Consider the following 15,249-nt stretch of genomic DNA (forward strand, 5'->3'; position numbering starts at 1 on the left):
TACCTGTACACTGACACTATATACAGAGTTCCTGTGTATAATGTCACTGGTGATCACTGTATTACCTGTACACAGACACTACATACTAAGTACAGATCTCCTGTGTATAATGGCACTTATGGTGATAGTAATATGTTTTTTTATTAATGATCAGTATTGTAGTATTCAGTCACCATGTGCTGGTAATATGTGGTCTGGTCATGGTGCGGTGGTATTTGTTCCTTGTATGTGCTATTATTCTGTCACTGGTGGTAATATGTGGCCTGGACATGGTATGTCTGTATTTGTTCCCTGTATGTGGTATTATTGGTCACTATGTGGTGGTAATATGGTGTCTGGGCATGGTGTGGTGGTATTTGTCCCTTTGGATGTGATATTATTGGTCATTTTAAAAATTGAAAAATAATTAAAAAAATATACCTAAATTGTATTGGATATTTTAGCAAATGTTTAATAGGTTAGAGTAGAATAGGGCTCAGCCAAAAGAGTCTACCTAGTGGTGGCAGATTTAAAAAATCTTTTGGTCATAACAAGAGCTGCTGGCTATGTGTGTGATCTGGAGATGGGAACTGTTAATGTGTGATTGGTGAGAAGTGGAATTTTTCTAAGAGAGAGCGGTGGGGCTGTGGACAGTTTGAGGGGTGGAGGGCGGGGCTGGGGTGGAGCCTGGGTGGAGTCTCAAGGGGGCCCAAAAAATTTTGCCAGTATGGGGCCCCAAAATTCCTAGTGGCAGCCCTGCCCGATATGTGCCCATACAGTAGTTTTCTCCCACATATGGGTATGTCAGCGTACTCAGGACAAATTGGACAACAACTTTTGGGGTTCAATTTCTCCTGTTACCCTTGGGAAAATAAAAAAATTGGGGACTAATTGATCATGTTTGTGGAAAAAATACGATTTTTTTACTTTCATGCCCGGGCATTATAAACTTCTGTGAAGCCCTTGGGGGTTCAAAGTGCTCACCACACATCTAGATAAGTTCCTTAGGGGGTCTAGTTTCCAAAATGGGGTCATTTGTGGGGGGTTTCCACTGTTTAGGTATATTATGGGCTCTCCAAAGGCAACATGACACCCGCAGACCATTCCATCAAAGTCTGCATTCCCAAACGTCACTACTTTCATTCCGAGCCCCAACGTGTGTCCATACAGTAGTTTTCTCCCACATATGGGGTGTCAGCGTACTCAGGACAAATTGGACAACAACTTTTGGGGTTCAATTTCTCCTGTTACCCTTGGGAAAATGAAAAAAATGGGGACTAATTGATCATGTTTGTGGAAAAAATATGATTTTTTTATTTTCATGCCCGGGCATTATAAACTTCTGTGAAGCCCTTGGGGGTTCAAAGTGCTCACCACACATCTAGATAAGTTCCTTAGGGGTCTAGTTTCCAAAATGGGGTCATTTGTGGGGGGTTTCCACTGTTTAGGTACATTAGGGGCTCTCCAAAGGCAACATGACACCCGCAGACCATTCCATCAAAGTCTGCATTCCAAAACGTCACTACTTTCATTCCGAGCCCCAACGTGTGTCCATACAGTAGTTTTCTCCCACATATGGGGTGTCAGCATACTCACGACAAATTGGACAACAACTTTTTGGGTCCAATTTCTCCTGGTACCCTTGGGAAAATAAAAAAAATTGGTGACTAAAAGGTCATGTTTGTGGAAAAAATACGAATTTTTTATTTTCACACCCAGGCGTTATAAACTTCTGTGAAGCACTGGGGGGTTCAAACTGCTCACCACACATCTAGATAAGTTCCTTGGGGGGTCTAGTTTCCAAAATGGTGTCATTTGTGGGAGGTTTCCACTGTTTTGGTTCATCAGGGGCTTTCCAATCGCGACATGGTGTCCGATCTCAATTTCAGCCAAAAACGTCAAATGGCGCTGCTTCCCTTCCGAGCTCTGCCATGCGCCCAAATAGTGGTTTACCCCCACATGTGGGGTATCAGCGTACTCAGGACAAATTGCACAATAACTTTTAGGGTCCTGTTACCCTTGGGAAAATAAAAATTGGGGGTGAAAAGATAATTTTTGTGGATAAAACATGATTTTTTAATTGTACCGCTGTACGTCATAAACTTCTGTGAAGCCCTTGTGGGTTCAAAGTTCTCATCACATATCTAGATAAGTTCCTTAGGGGGTCTAGGTTCCAAAATGGTGCAATTTGTGGGGGGTTTCCACTGTTTTGGTACATCAGGGGTTTTCCAATCGCGACGTGGTGTCCGATCTCAATTCCAGCCAAAAACATCAAATGGCGCTGCTTCCCTTCCAAGCTCTGCCATGCGCCCAAATAGTGGTTTACCCCCACATGTGGGGTATCAGCGTACTCAGGACAAATTGCACAAAAACTTTTAGGGTCCTGTTACCCTTGGGAAAATAAAAATTGGGGGTGAAAAGATCATTTTTTGGAAAAAATATGATTTTTTAATTGTACCACTGTACGTTATAAACTTCTGTGAAGCCCTTGTGGGTTGAAAGTTCTCACCACATATCTAGATAAATTCCTTGGGGGGTCTAGTTTCCAAAATGGGGTCACTTGTGGGGGGTTTCTACTGTTTAGGTACATCAGGGGCTCTCCAAACGTGACATGGCGTCCGATCTGAATTCCAGCCAATTTTGCATTGAAAAAGTCATACGACGCTCCTTCCCTTCTGAGCTCTACCATGCGCCGAAACAGTGGTTCCCCCCCACATATCAGGTATCAGCGTACTCAGAACAAATTGCACAATAACTTTTCCAGTCCAATTTCTCCTGTTACCCTTGGTAAAATAAAAAAAATTGAACCTGAAGTATTTTTTTGTGAAAAAAAGTTAGATGTTCATTTTTTTTTAAGCATTCAAAAAATTCCTGTGAAGCACCTAAAGGGTTAGTAAACTTCTTGAATGTGGTTTTGAGCACCTTAAGGGGTGCAGTTTTTAGAATGGTGTCACTTTTGGGTATTTTCTATCATATAGACCTCTCAAAGTGGCTTCAAATGTGATGTGGTCCGTAAAAATAAAATGGTGTTGCAAAAATGAGAAATCGCTGGTCAAATTTTAACCCTTATAACTTCAAAACAAAAAAAATTTTGGTTCCAAAATTGTGCTGATGTAAAGTAAACATGTGGGAAATGTTACTTATTAAGTTTTTTGTGTGCCGTATGTCTGTGATTTAAGGGCATAAAAATTCAAAGTTGGAAAATTGCAAAATTTTCAAAATTTTTGCCAAATTTCTGTTTTTTTTCACAAATAAACGCAAGTTATTTGAATGAAATTTTACCCCTATCATGAAGTACAATATGTCACGAGAAAACAATGTCAGAATCACTGGGATCCATGGAAGCGTTCCAGAGTTATGACCTCATAAAGGGACAGTGGTCAGAATTGTAAAAATTGTTCCGGTCATGAACGTGCAAACCACCCTTGGGGGTGAAGGGGTTAAAACAAACTGCGCTTTACTCACCCTTACTGGGATCAGTGTTGACCCTTCACCACTGCTCTGGGTATACTTGTATGTTATTTTCTGCAGCACCGACATCATGCCAACAGCGCTGCAGGCAATCCTTGAGCTCAGTGTGTGGCTGCAGCACAGCGGACAGTAACAGACACCCAAAGGTGCTGGAGACTCAGTGCCAGACCCATAGAAGGTTGGTAAAGCAAAGATTTGTTTTTAAAAAATACAAAACAAACTGCAGCTACAACAGTTTTCTGAAACATGAAATCAACATTAATTCCATAGTACCCCCTTTGCCTATATTTGGGCACATTGCTTTTTGTTTGTCTGGTAAAATGATGGGCTCCATGACAGAAACCCAAAGTATGCCAGGCTGTTTTGTCTGACTTTTTGCTACTTCTATAATAGTGATTGTACCCTAGAATTTGTAATGTATTTCTTGGCTGTCATACACACTAGTGCCAGTGCTCATAATCGCATTGCATCAGAGACTGGGATGTGACTTGTGATACCTGCCAGGTGCTTGCAGTTCCTTACTTTGCCCAGCAGGGGATCATGTTTCCTCTCCATACAGTACAGTCCCTACCTGTGTCACCAGCAGCTGACCCCGCCTGCTGCCGGACTCTGAGCCTTGCTGGATCCTGCTGCGCTGCACAGAGTTCCTGCTGGTCGGGGATCGTCTCCAGCGGGCGCTCTGCCCACTCTCCCACTACTGGTCATCCCCGGTGTGATCGTCCTGCTATGTACCTGTCTGCACTGTGACCTGGATCTTTCTCCCGCAGTATTTCCCTGCCTGTGCCCAGACACCTGTAGCAGATAAGGTAAGGAACATACATCTGTGGCTTTACCTGTGCAGGCAGAGATGTGCAATGCTCCAAATCACTAGGTAGTTCTTATTTTAGCTGATTGTATATACAGGTAGGATACAATGTCAGCCTGGTAGTGATCAGCTGTTACTGTGTGCCCCTTGTGATGCTGTGTGACCAGCTACTTGTACATTACATATCACCTGGGTACAGGTAGGGTACAATGTCAGCCTGGTAATGATCAGCTGTTACTGTGTGCCCCTTGTGATGCTGTGTGACCAGCTACTTGTATATTACATATCACCTGGGTACAGGTAAGGTACAGTGCCAGCCTGGTAATGATCAGCTGTTACTGTGTGCCCCTTGTGATTCTGTGTGACCAGCTACTTGTACATTACATATCACCTGGGTACAGGTAAGGTACAGTGCCAGCCTGGTAATGATCAGCTGTTACTGTGTGCCCCTTGTGATGCTGTCTGTGTGACCAGCTACTTGTATATTACATATCACCTGGGTACAGGTAGGGTACAGTGCCAGCCTGGTAGTGATCAGCTGTTACTGTGTGCCCCTTGTGATGCTGTCTGTGTGACCAGCTACTTGTATATTACATATCACCTGGGTACAGGTAGGGTACAGTGCCAGCCTGGTAGTGATCAGCTGTTACTGTGTGCCCCTTGTGATGCTGTCTGTGTGACCAGCTACTTGTATATTACATATCACCTGGGTACAGGTAAGGTACAGTGCCAGCCTGGTAGTGATCAGCTGTTACTGTGTGCCCCTTGTGATGCTGTCTGTGTGACCAGCTACTTGTATATTACATATCACCTGGGTACAGGTAGGGTACAGTGCCAGCCTGGTAGTGATCAGCTGTTACTGTGTGCCCCTTGTGATGCTGTCTGTGTGACCAGCTACTTGTATATTACATATCACCTGGGTACAGGTAAGGTACAGTGCCAGCCTGGTAATGATCAGCTGTTACTGTGTGCCCCTTGTGATGCTGTGTGACTAGCTACTTGTACATTACATATCACCTGGGTACAGGTAAGGTACAGTGCCAGCCTGGTAATGATCAGCTGTTACTGTGTGCCCCTTGTGATGCTGTCTGTGTGACTAGCTACTTGTATATTACATATCACCTGGGTACAGGTAGGGTACAATGCCAGCCTTGAGTGTAGTAATTATGTTTTACTTTGTGCCCCTTGTATGCTGGCTCTGCTCAGCTGCCTGTTCACTAAATCTAAATTGGATGCAGGTAAGAAATAGTGCCAGCTTGGAGGGTAGTGATCAGCTGTAACTTTGTGCCTCTTGTTATGCTGATCCTGTGACCAGCTACTTGTATATTACATATCACCTGGGTACAGGTAGGAGTCAGTGCCAGCCTGGAAGGTAGTGATCAGCTGTTACTGTGTGCCCCTTATGTGCTTACTCTGTGTGCTACCTGTACACTAGATCTCACCTGGTTACAGTGCCTGCCTGGAAGGTAGAGATCAGCTGTAACTTTGTGCCCCTTGTGTGCTTACTATTTGTGCTACCTGTACGCTAGATCTCACCTGGTACAGTGCCAGCCAGGAAGGTAGTGAACAGCTGTTACTTTGTGCCCCTTGTGTGCTTTTGCTGTGTGCTACCTGTACACTAGATCTCACCTGGGTACAGTACCAGCCTGGAAGGTAGAGATCAGCTGTTACTTTGTACCCCTTATGTGCTTACTCTGTGTGCTACCTGTACACTAGATCTCACCTGGGTACAGTGCCAGCCTGGAAGGTAGTGATCAGCTGTTACTTTGTGCCCCTTGTGTGCTTACTCTGTGTGCTACCTGTATACTAGATCTCACCTGGGTACTGTGCCAGCCTGGAAGGTAGTGATCAGCTGTTACTTTGTGCCCCTTGTGTGCTTACTCTGCGTGCTACCTGTATACTAGATCTCACCTGGGTACTGTGCCAGCCTGGAAGGTAGTGATCAGCTGTTACTTTGTGCCCCTTGTCTGCTTACTCTGTGTGCTACCTGTATACTAGATCTCACCTGGGTACAGTGCCAGCCTGGAAGGTAGTGATCACCTGTTACTTTGTGCCCCTTGTGTGCTTTCGCTGTGTGCTCCCTGTACACTAGATCTCACCTGGGTACAGTGCCAGCTTGGAAGGTGGTGATTAGCTGTTACTTTGGGCATGTTGCATGCTTACTGATTGAGCTACATGTACACTCGCACTCATCCCTGTGTCACTATGCCCCTGTGCCTAGCACTTCTCTACCAGTCATTTCTGGCTCTACAGAGCATCTGCTCATCTGCTCCAGTATGGAAATCCTGTCACTTATACTCTGATCTCCTGGGCCACCTGTCTGGGAAGCAGAATGTGTTTTTCCAACGTTTTTAACCCTCTGTTCAAATAACATCCAAGATATGAGAACATCATTTCCACAGGTAGTTTATGGTATCAGATTCACGTATATATGGTGAAAGTATTTAGGCAGGGTGAAACTGTCATGAGATCTGGAGAGAATTTCCTCAGTGAAAGGAGAGAAACAAAGTCAGTAAAAAAACAAGTTTATCAAACTCTTGTTTTGAAGTCTTGTGGAAGAAGTTTCATAGAAACCAATGCTTTAATTCAAAGGTTTATTTTTATATATATTATAATAAAATATTATTTTTTATAATTTTATATGGTATGTGTACAATAGTTTTCCCCTACCTGTGGCTCGAGAACCACATTTGGCTCATGGGCCCAATGACCTGTGGCTCGCGGCTGTCTGCCATCTTGATGCATTAGCTCAAGGTCTAAAGGCCCCGTTACACATAACGATGTATCAGCGATCCCACCAACGATCTGACATGGATGGGATCGCTGGGACATCGTTAGGCTGATCACTGGTGAGCTGTCACGTAGACAGCCCCTCCAGCGATGAGGACCAGCGAGCAAGCTGGTTTCCAATGTAAACAGCGGGTATCCAAGAGCCGCGCGGCTCCTAGATACCCGCTGTTTACATTGGAAACCAGCGACGCTGATCGCTGGTCTCTCGCTGCCACACGCAGCGATGCGCGCTGGCCAGTGGGAGACCAACGATCAAAAAATGGCCCAGGACGATCGTGCATGATCAGTGATACCCGGCAGGGGGGCCGGTCGCTGATCCATGTCACACACAGCGATATCGCTGGCGAGATCGCTGTGGCGTCACAAAATCAGCGATCTCGCTGGCGATATTGCTGTGTGTGACGGGGCCTTAACAAACAGCTATGAACAAAAGGTCTTCAGTTGGTGACTTTTGAGACTTTCCCTGCACAGAGGTGCTGGTCTGAGTGCGCATATCCCTGGGGGGGGGGGGGGGATACATATATTAAGATAGGGTGATGCTATTCATTAGAGGGGTGTTGAAGCTGGATAAGATAGTTTGGTGAGATTGCTTCATGAATTCCCAATGGGGGCAAAATGGGAACCCCTGCATGTAAGAATACTGCCTATAAAGGTGGGTGGTCTGAGAAGCTTTAGCTATCATTATACTGGTAATTGGTATTCTGGGTGTGGGAAGATGGGCGCGCTGAATGTGGCTCATGACCATCTCTCAGAACTGAATGTGGCTCTCAAGGTAAGAAAGGTTGGGAACCACTTATTTGACAGGGAGACCTATCTGTAAAATGCGCTAATTATAATTTTCCAGGCAAGCTTTTCTGGGCAGAAGTTTGATCTGCCTGCACCCTCAGCTCCAAGAGGCTACATACACATGATAGATCTTACCACGAAATGGTGACCTATCCTTGGCAAATTATGCTTATATTACTTCTTCATTTATTATTATTAATAATTATAATTTGTTTTCTGAATTTGCTTCTGCTTTCACCCTTTGCAGTGAATCTCAAGCAAGCAATGGCATTCTGTAGATTCCTATCCCTACATCGCGTGTTGATCTCCATGTGGCATATTTTGATATCTCAGCTTATTTCTTTGTACTGTATTCACCTGCGGGTTTTCCACTTAAAAATCTACAGCAAAACTGTGCAGCAAATATGTTACGTGCTTATTTGTTCTAAAGGTATGTTCTCATGTCAGAGTAGATTTTCCATTTTCCGGATCTTGCGAAACCTCATCCACCAGCTGCGGAGCATAAATTGATTGGCGCTGCGTGTCAACTTAGGCTGCGGATTTTCACGGCGAATTTTGTGCTTTGCAATTAAAATGTAAAACCTTCAGTAATAAATCAGCAACAGTTCAACAGTGAATTCTGTAGTAAAATCCGCACTTTTGGATATACACTAATACTGTACTGGTGCTGTAAAAAGAACAGGTGCCTGTATGCATTCAATGCTGTATCCAATTGGATTCCGCAAAACTCTTCTCCTGTCAATGCCCGGTCCAACAAAATGATTCCCTTTTGATTACTGCTCACCTTCTTTGTCCCTAAAAAGAAAGGGACATGTAAATGACAGAACTTGCCATTTCTAGTAAACGGTTTAATATATTCATTATATTAATTTGAGCTGCATCATTTCTCCATAGTTGTCTATGCTAATTAGGTACAATTACATTACAGCTACATGTCGTTCTGCTTCTCCAGACATTTAAGGTACTGTCACACTTAGCGATGTACCAGCGATCCCGACCAGCGATATGACGCGGTCAGGATCGCTGGTACATCGCTAAGTGGTCGCTAGTGAGCTGCCACACAGGCAGATCTCACTAGCGACATCGCTGGGGACGGGGGTCGCTACTTACCTGTCACACCAGGCGATCCTGCGTCCTCCCGCCCGGCTCCATGCGTCGCTCGTCCTCACAGCAGGAAGCGCCACAGGAAGCTGACGACGAGAAACAGTCCTGAACGTTCTCGCGCGATCAGCGATAAGCAGCGGGGGAGCCGGTCGCTGGTAAGTATCAGACACAGAGATATCGCTAGCAATATCGCTATAACGTCACTAGTTATAGCGATATTGCTAGCGATATCTCTTAGTGTGACATGCCCTTTAGTGTAGACAAGTTTATTATCACTATTGATTTAAGGTTAAGCTATTCCAGCTACTAAGATAATGTATTATGGGACACGGGACTGGGGCCAAGCAGGAAACAATAACCATTTGACGTTACTCTCAATAGTGTCTAGGTTTCGCTGGAGACTTTCATCTCTGTTTGTAAATGTTTAGAACTTGACGCAATCTGTGCATTTCCAAGTAAGCTAAGATTACACAATGATGCAGGTTTCTGGTTATGTTAATGGCTACAGTAGTTAAGGCACACACCTGTAAATCAGGTATAATTAATGCGGGATTACCTGGAGAAGTAATCAACCTCTAAAGGGCCTGTCACACTAAGCGATATCGCTAGCAATATCGCTATAATGTCACTGGTTTTTGTGACATAGCAGCGATATTGCTAGCAATATCGCTATGTCTGATACTTACCTCCGACTGCTCCCCTGCTGGTTATCGCTGATCGCGCGAGAACGTCCTGGACAGTTTCTCGCCGTCAGCTTCCTACTGAGGAGACGAGCGATGCGTGGACGCGGGCGGGAGGACGTCAGGATCGCCTCATCTGACAGGTAAGGAGCGACCCCCGACCCCTGCGATGTCGCTGGTGAGATCTGCCTGTTTGGCAGCTCACTAGCGACCACTTAGCGATGTACCAGCGATCCTGACCGCGTCATATCGTTGGTCGGGATCGCTGGTGCATCGCTAAGTGTGACAGCACCTTAAAAACCCTCCGTCAGGCGCAATAGATCTGACAGGCACACAGTAATTAGTTTCACTTCTCTCTCCTTGCCCACTTATCAGAAAACCCCACCCCTCCTAGTTATCTCCTGACTCTACAGGCTCTGTGAAACCTGATATCACAGTGACTCAGCAGACCTTCTAGTGAGCAGATATCAACACTTTGGCTTCTCAGGCACATTGCGCCTGACTTCAAAACAAATTGAAAGGTTAGTATTTTCTTTTTTTATTCATCACGATTGTGTATTTAGCTTGTTTTATGAAGGATTAATGCTAAGTTAGTGTACATAAGTACTGTTTTCTTAGACAAAAGGAGGGTGGCTTCTAAGGCACATTGCGCCCTAACACATACTCTTTCTCTCTTGCTTCAGATTTTCTGCTGCAATGGCCAGAAAACAGTATGATTCATCTAAACCCCTTCATTTAGAAGAAATGAAGATTTTTTTGTTAGAAGATGATGAGGAAGAACCAGCAGTAACTGAGGATTTAGAGGAATCTAGTGACATTTCATCTGAAGATGAGGTAGCAGAATGTAACACTGATTCTGGAACAGAGCAGGATGGTGATGACACTGATACAGAGGAAACAGACACAGATCTAGCTTATTATTTGGGCAAAGATAAAAATACAAAGTGGAACAAAAAGGCACCCAAGAACAAACAGCGCAGAGAATCCCACAATATTATTACACACCTTCCTGGAGTTATTGGAAGTGCTAGAAAAGCTAAAACTGCAGTGGAATGTTGGAGTAATCTAATTACAGATAGCATGTTGGAAACTATTGTTCGGTTCACTAACCAGTATATTGACACAATCAAAGAGCAATTCTCCAGAGAGAGGGACATCAAAAACACTGATGTGATTGAACTCAAGGCATTTATTGGCTTGTTATACCTAGCTGGTGCTTTCAGAGCAAATAGGCAAAGTTTGGAGGAGCTGTGGGGGACAGACGGTGATGGCATCGAAAAATTCAGCCTTGTGATGAATCTGAAACGATTCAAAGTCCTGATCCGTTGCCTCCATTTCGATGATCGAAGTACCCGGACAGAACGAAAAGGTTATGACCGGCTTGCACCAATTCGGGACATATTTCAACAATTTATTATGAATTGTCAAAAAAGCTATTGCCCGGGGCAAAACCTCACTATTGATGAGATGCTTCCAGGTTTCCGTGGAAGATGTGGTTTTCGGCAATATATACCATCAAAGCCAAACAAATATGGAATTAAAATTTTTGCCATGGTTGATGCAAGGATGATGTACACTATGAACATGGAAGTTTATTGTGGAAGACAGCCACCAGGTCCTTTCAATGTGAGCAACAAGCCTAGTGATGTGGTAAAGAGAATTGCTGAGCCAATGTTTGGATCTGGTCGAAATATCACTGCTGACAACTGGTTTACTGACTTTGATCTGATTGATTTTTTAAAAACGAAAAAGCTGTCATATGTGGGAACTGTTAGAAAAAACAAAAGGCAGTTGCCGCCAGATTCTCTATACACAAAAGGCAAACAACAGTATAGCACTATGTTTGGGTTCAGTAATGGAAAGATTTTAGTTTCTTACATCCCACGCGAGAGGAAAAATGTGATTTTGGTCTCTTCATTACATAATGATTACACCATTGATCCAGAGTCTGGGGAGCTAAGGAAACCAGAAATCATAACTTTTTATAATTTGACCAAAAGCGGTGTTGACACTGCTGACCAAATGTGTGGCAATTTCAATGTAAGTCGAAATACCAAACGCTGGCCGATGGTAATCTTCTTTACAATGCTGAATGTGGGTGGCATCAACTCACAAGTAATTTACCTCGGTAATGAACTTAAACAAATGCGCAGAAGAATGTACCTAAAACAATTGGCTAATGAACTGGTGAGTGGAGAGCTAAGCCTAAGAAGTACAAAGACGGTGGGAATGCCCCTTGCCCTGCAACACCGGTTGAAGAGATATCGTCCCAAGGACGTTCCAGAACAAACACCGACTCTACCACCTTCTAAAAGACGCAGTTGTACTACCTGCTCATTTGTATCTGGTTTCAGAAGGCTTTCTAAATATGACTGCAAAATATGTAAAGAATCAATCTGCCTTTCCCATGCAACTTTCGTCTGCCAGCCTTGCTTTTCTAAGTGTACCTGTGCTGCTTCTGCTGCAATTGAAACCACTGAAGATGAGTAGAAAATAATTAAGTAACATCTAAGTGCAATATCCTTTAAGTTTTTTTCCATAATTTTATATTTAAGCAATAGTTAAGTAAAGATAACTGGAGCCTATTTGGCGGTACTACCGAAAAGTGGTACTTTTAGTTTTAATAAGTTTATGGTTAATAAATGTTTTTTTTTGCATCTGATTTGGTGTAATCTCTTTTAATACATTCCTATGAAGGTCACTGACTACTTCTATAGTCCTGAAATTGAAATATGTAGCTACTATAGGTGGTTTTCTGACCTGTGCTTGTCAGGCACATTGCGCATGAACTGAGGAGAATCTATATTGCGCCTGACGGAGGGTTAAGTTTCGCTGAGTTTCTAGATAACAGAGGCTAAGTGTGACAGTATCTTAAGATTTAGTGTTCAGTTATATTTAGGAATTTAAATATATTTTTGTTTAAAGTTTTTAGATTTGTATGTAAGGCCAGATTGATGTGTTGCAGGTTCATGGAAGCCTCCAGATGATATTCTGTGGTGAACTAACTTTGCCATGTTTGAACCACAGCAGACACTGTTGGTTGTAGTTTTTGTGTCGTTTTGCCATTGGCTTTAAATAAACTTATTCGGTACCTGTAAGAAAGCCTATATTCCCACCAGAGGCTAAGCTAGAGGTTCAGCTCATGGAAAGCGAACCACGTAAAACTACGGTGTTGCACCCTAATTTTGGGTATAGGGGAACCTCAGTAGATGACTGCGCTGTTACTGAAAACAAATCTCTATACAAAGACCAACACATGGTAACCATATAGTGGTAGATACCAGTGATGTAGAACATACACATGATTACAGTTCCAGATCGTGACTTACAGGTGACGTTCTTTCTTTTGGCATCATTCACTTTTCCCGTCTTTTCCATCTGGCCCAGACCAACATGACAACTTCTCCAGCCAGAACTCACCTGCAGAGATTACAAAAAAGACACATTTGTTCACATTTCCTGCACCGCACCCATCTATTCCCAACCTGCACAAACTCCTCATCCTGCTTATACCCCAATGCTGAGCTGCTGCCATATGTATCCTTATTACTGCACCTGCTGTTTGGCATAAAAATAGGGCTCCTGCCATTTGGCACAATAACCATGCTCCTCTTACTGCCCTGTATAATAATTCCCACCACTGTCCCCCTTATAAGTAAAAAAAATGCCTCTTTTGTGGCCTCTAGATGGTAACATTGCCCTCTAGAATATATTACTGCCCTGTGCAAATGCCCTAGGAAACACTATCCACATTTTTCCCCTAATAAGTGACAATGCCTCATGTGCACATTTGACAGTGACATTACTCCGAGTACCCCAATAACAATAATGCTTCTTAAGTGCCTATTTAACAGTTAATAATGTCTCCTGGGTCCCCCATGTACAGGTCTCCTATACACAGTATGAAGGTCCCACAGCTTCCCTATACACAGTACAATGGGCCCACAGTTCCCCTATATACTGTACAATAGGTCCACAGCTTCCCTATTCACAGTATGGTGGACCTCCAGTTCCCTTATACACAGTATAATGGGCTTACAGCTCCTCTAAAAAGTATAAAATTCTCAATGCTCCCCCTATACATATTATAATGAATCCCACAGGAGTCCTCACACTGTAAGATGCCATGTGCACTGAATAATGTCCCCCCACAATGTATAATAGCCCCATACTGTATAAGGTCCCCCACAGTAGCCCCTACACTGTGTAATGGCACCCACAGTAGCCCCCACACTACAAACATATAATGGCCTCCCTACACAGTATGAGGGCCCACACAGTAGTCTATACAGTGCATTAGGGTTCCTCATTTTTTATGATGCCCCCACAGTCACACCCCACGTTTTAAATAAAACAAAAAATATATATATCATCATATACTCAGTTAATCCAAGGTCCTGATGAGTCCACCTGCAAAGTGCCGTGCCTGCACTGGAAATCACAGTCCTGGCTTGGCCAGTGCAATACCCTGCTGTTCTGTAGGCCACAGACATAAAGTGACATGCATTGTACATAACTGACAGAAGTAGTGTAGGGAGATCACGTCTTCTTGCTCTACTGCACAGCTTAAAGGGAATCTGTCACCCCATTTTCGGCCTATGAGCTGCGGCCACCGCCATCAGGGACTTATCTACAGCATTCTGTAATGCTGTAGATAAGCCCCTGATGTAACCTGAAAGATAAGAAAAACAAGTTAGATTATACTCACCGGGGACGGGTGTGGTGGGTGTCGCAGTCCGGCGCCTCCCATCTTCTAGAGATGACGTCCTCCTTCTTACTGCAGTACTGCAGTGCGCATGCAGTGGTAAAGGTCAGAGAGGTCCGGCGCCTGCGCACTGCAGTACTTTACTCTGCCCTCAACAGGGCAGAGAAAGTACGCCTGCGCAGGAGCCGTGGCAGAAGTAAGCAGGAAGATGTCATCTCTAGAAGATGGGAGGCGCCGAATCGGACGACGACACCCATCGGACCGGACCGGATTCCCGGGTGAGTATAATCTAACTTGTTTTTCTTATCTTTCAGGTTACATTGTGGGCTTTTCTACAGCATTATAGCTCATAGGCTGAAAATGGGGTGACAGATTACCTTTAACTATCTCAGCATTCTGCACATGCCAGTACAGGTAGCTCTGCCCCCTCATTAGCTGCGCTACTTGTTACCACTATCAGTACTTAGTGAGTTTTTGATGTTACAGATTTCGGCAGCAGCATTTCTGCACTTATTAGGTAAATTAAGTTCCTTGCGTTTTTTCATTACGCTTTTGAGTGCATTTTTACAAACTTTTTTTTATGCTGCAGATTTTCTCTCCTTGTGGTATTACATGCTTTAAATAAAGCTGCTTTTTGATACTTCCTGGTATTTGGCTTTGACAAAACTTTATTCATACAGTTATGTGTGGATGACATCCATTTTTGGCGTGTTTCCTTAGCGGAAACGCAATAAAAACAAAGACGCATTTTTTACTTGTGGATTTTCTACATCTAATGAAATCTTATGGGGTAAAACTGCACATAACACTGAGCATATCCTCAAAAGAAATTGACATGTTGTGGATTTGAAACCCACACTGCAGGCCAGTTTACGCTGAGTAAAATAAAAGCACAGTGGGCATGAGATTTCTATAAACCCCATCCACAC

General features: G+C 43.7%; 1 protein-coding gene across 1 annotated transcript in view; it reads left to right on the plus strand.

The window, feature by feature from the left end:
* The first annotated feature begins 4,037 nt into the window (after positions 1-4,037).
* Positions 4,038-15,249, plus strand: part of CRACDL (CRACD like) — a 167,985-nt gene continuing 156,773 nt past the window's right edge. Inside the window, exon 1 of the mRNA XM_073590550.1 lies at positions 4,038-4,256. The gene's annotated coding sequence lies outside the window, so the exon portion shown is untranslated. The remainder of the gene's footprint in view (positions 4,257-15,249) is intronic.

The sequence above is a fragment of the Dendrobates tinctorius genome, unplaced genomic scaffold (assembly GCF_039654945.1).
Source record: "Dendrobates tinctorius isolate UK_male_01 unplaced genomic scaffold, ASM3965494v1 ptg000117l, whole genome shotgun sequence".
Classification (NCBI taxonomy): domain Eukaryota; kingdom Metazoa; phylum Chordata; class Amphibia; order Anura; family Dendrobatidae; genus Dendrobates; species Dendrobates tinctorius.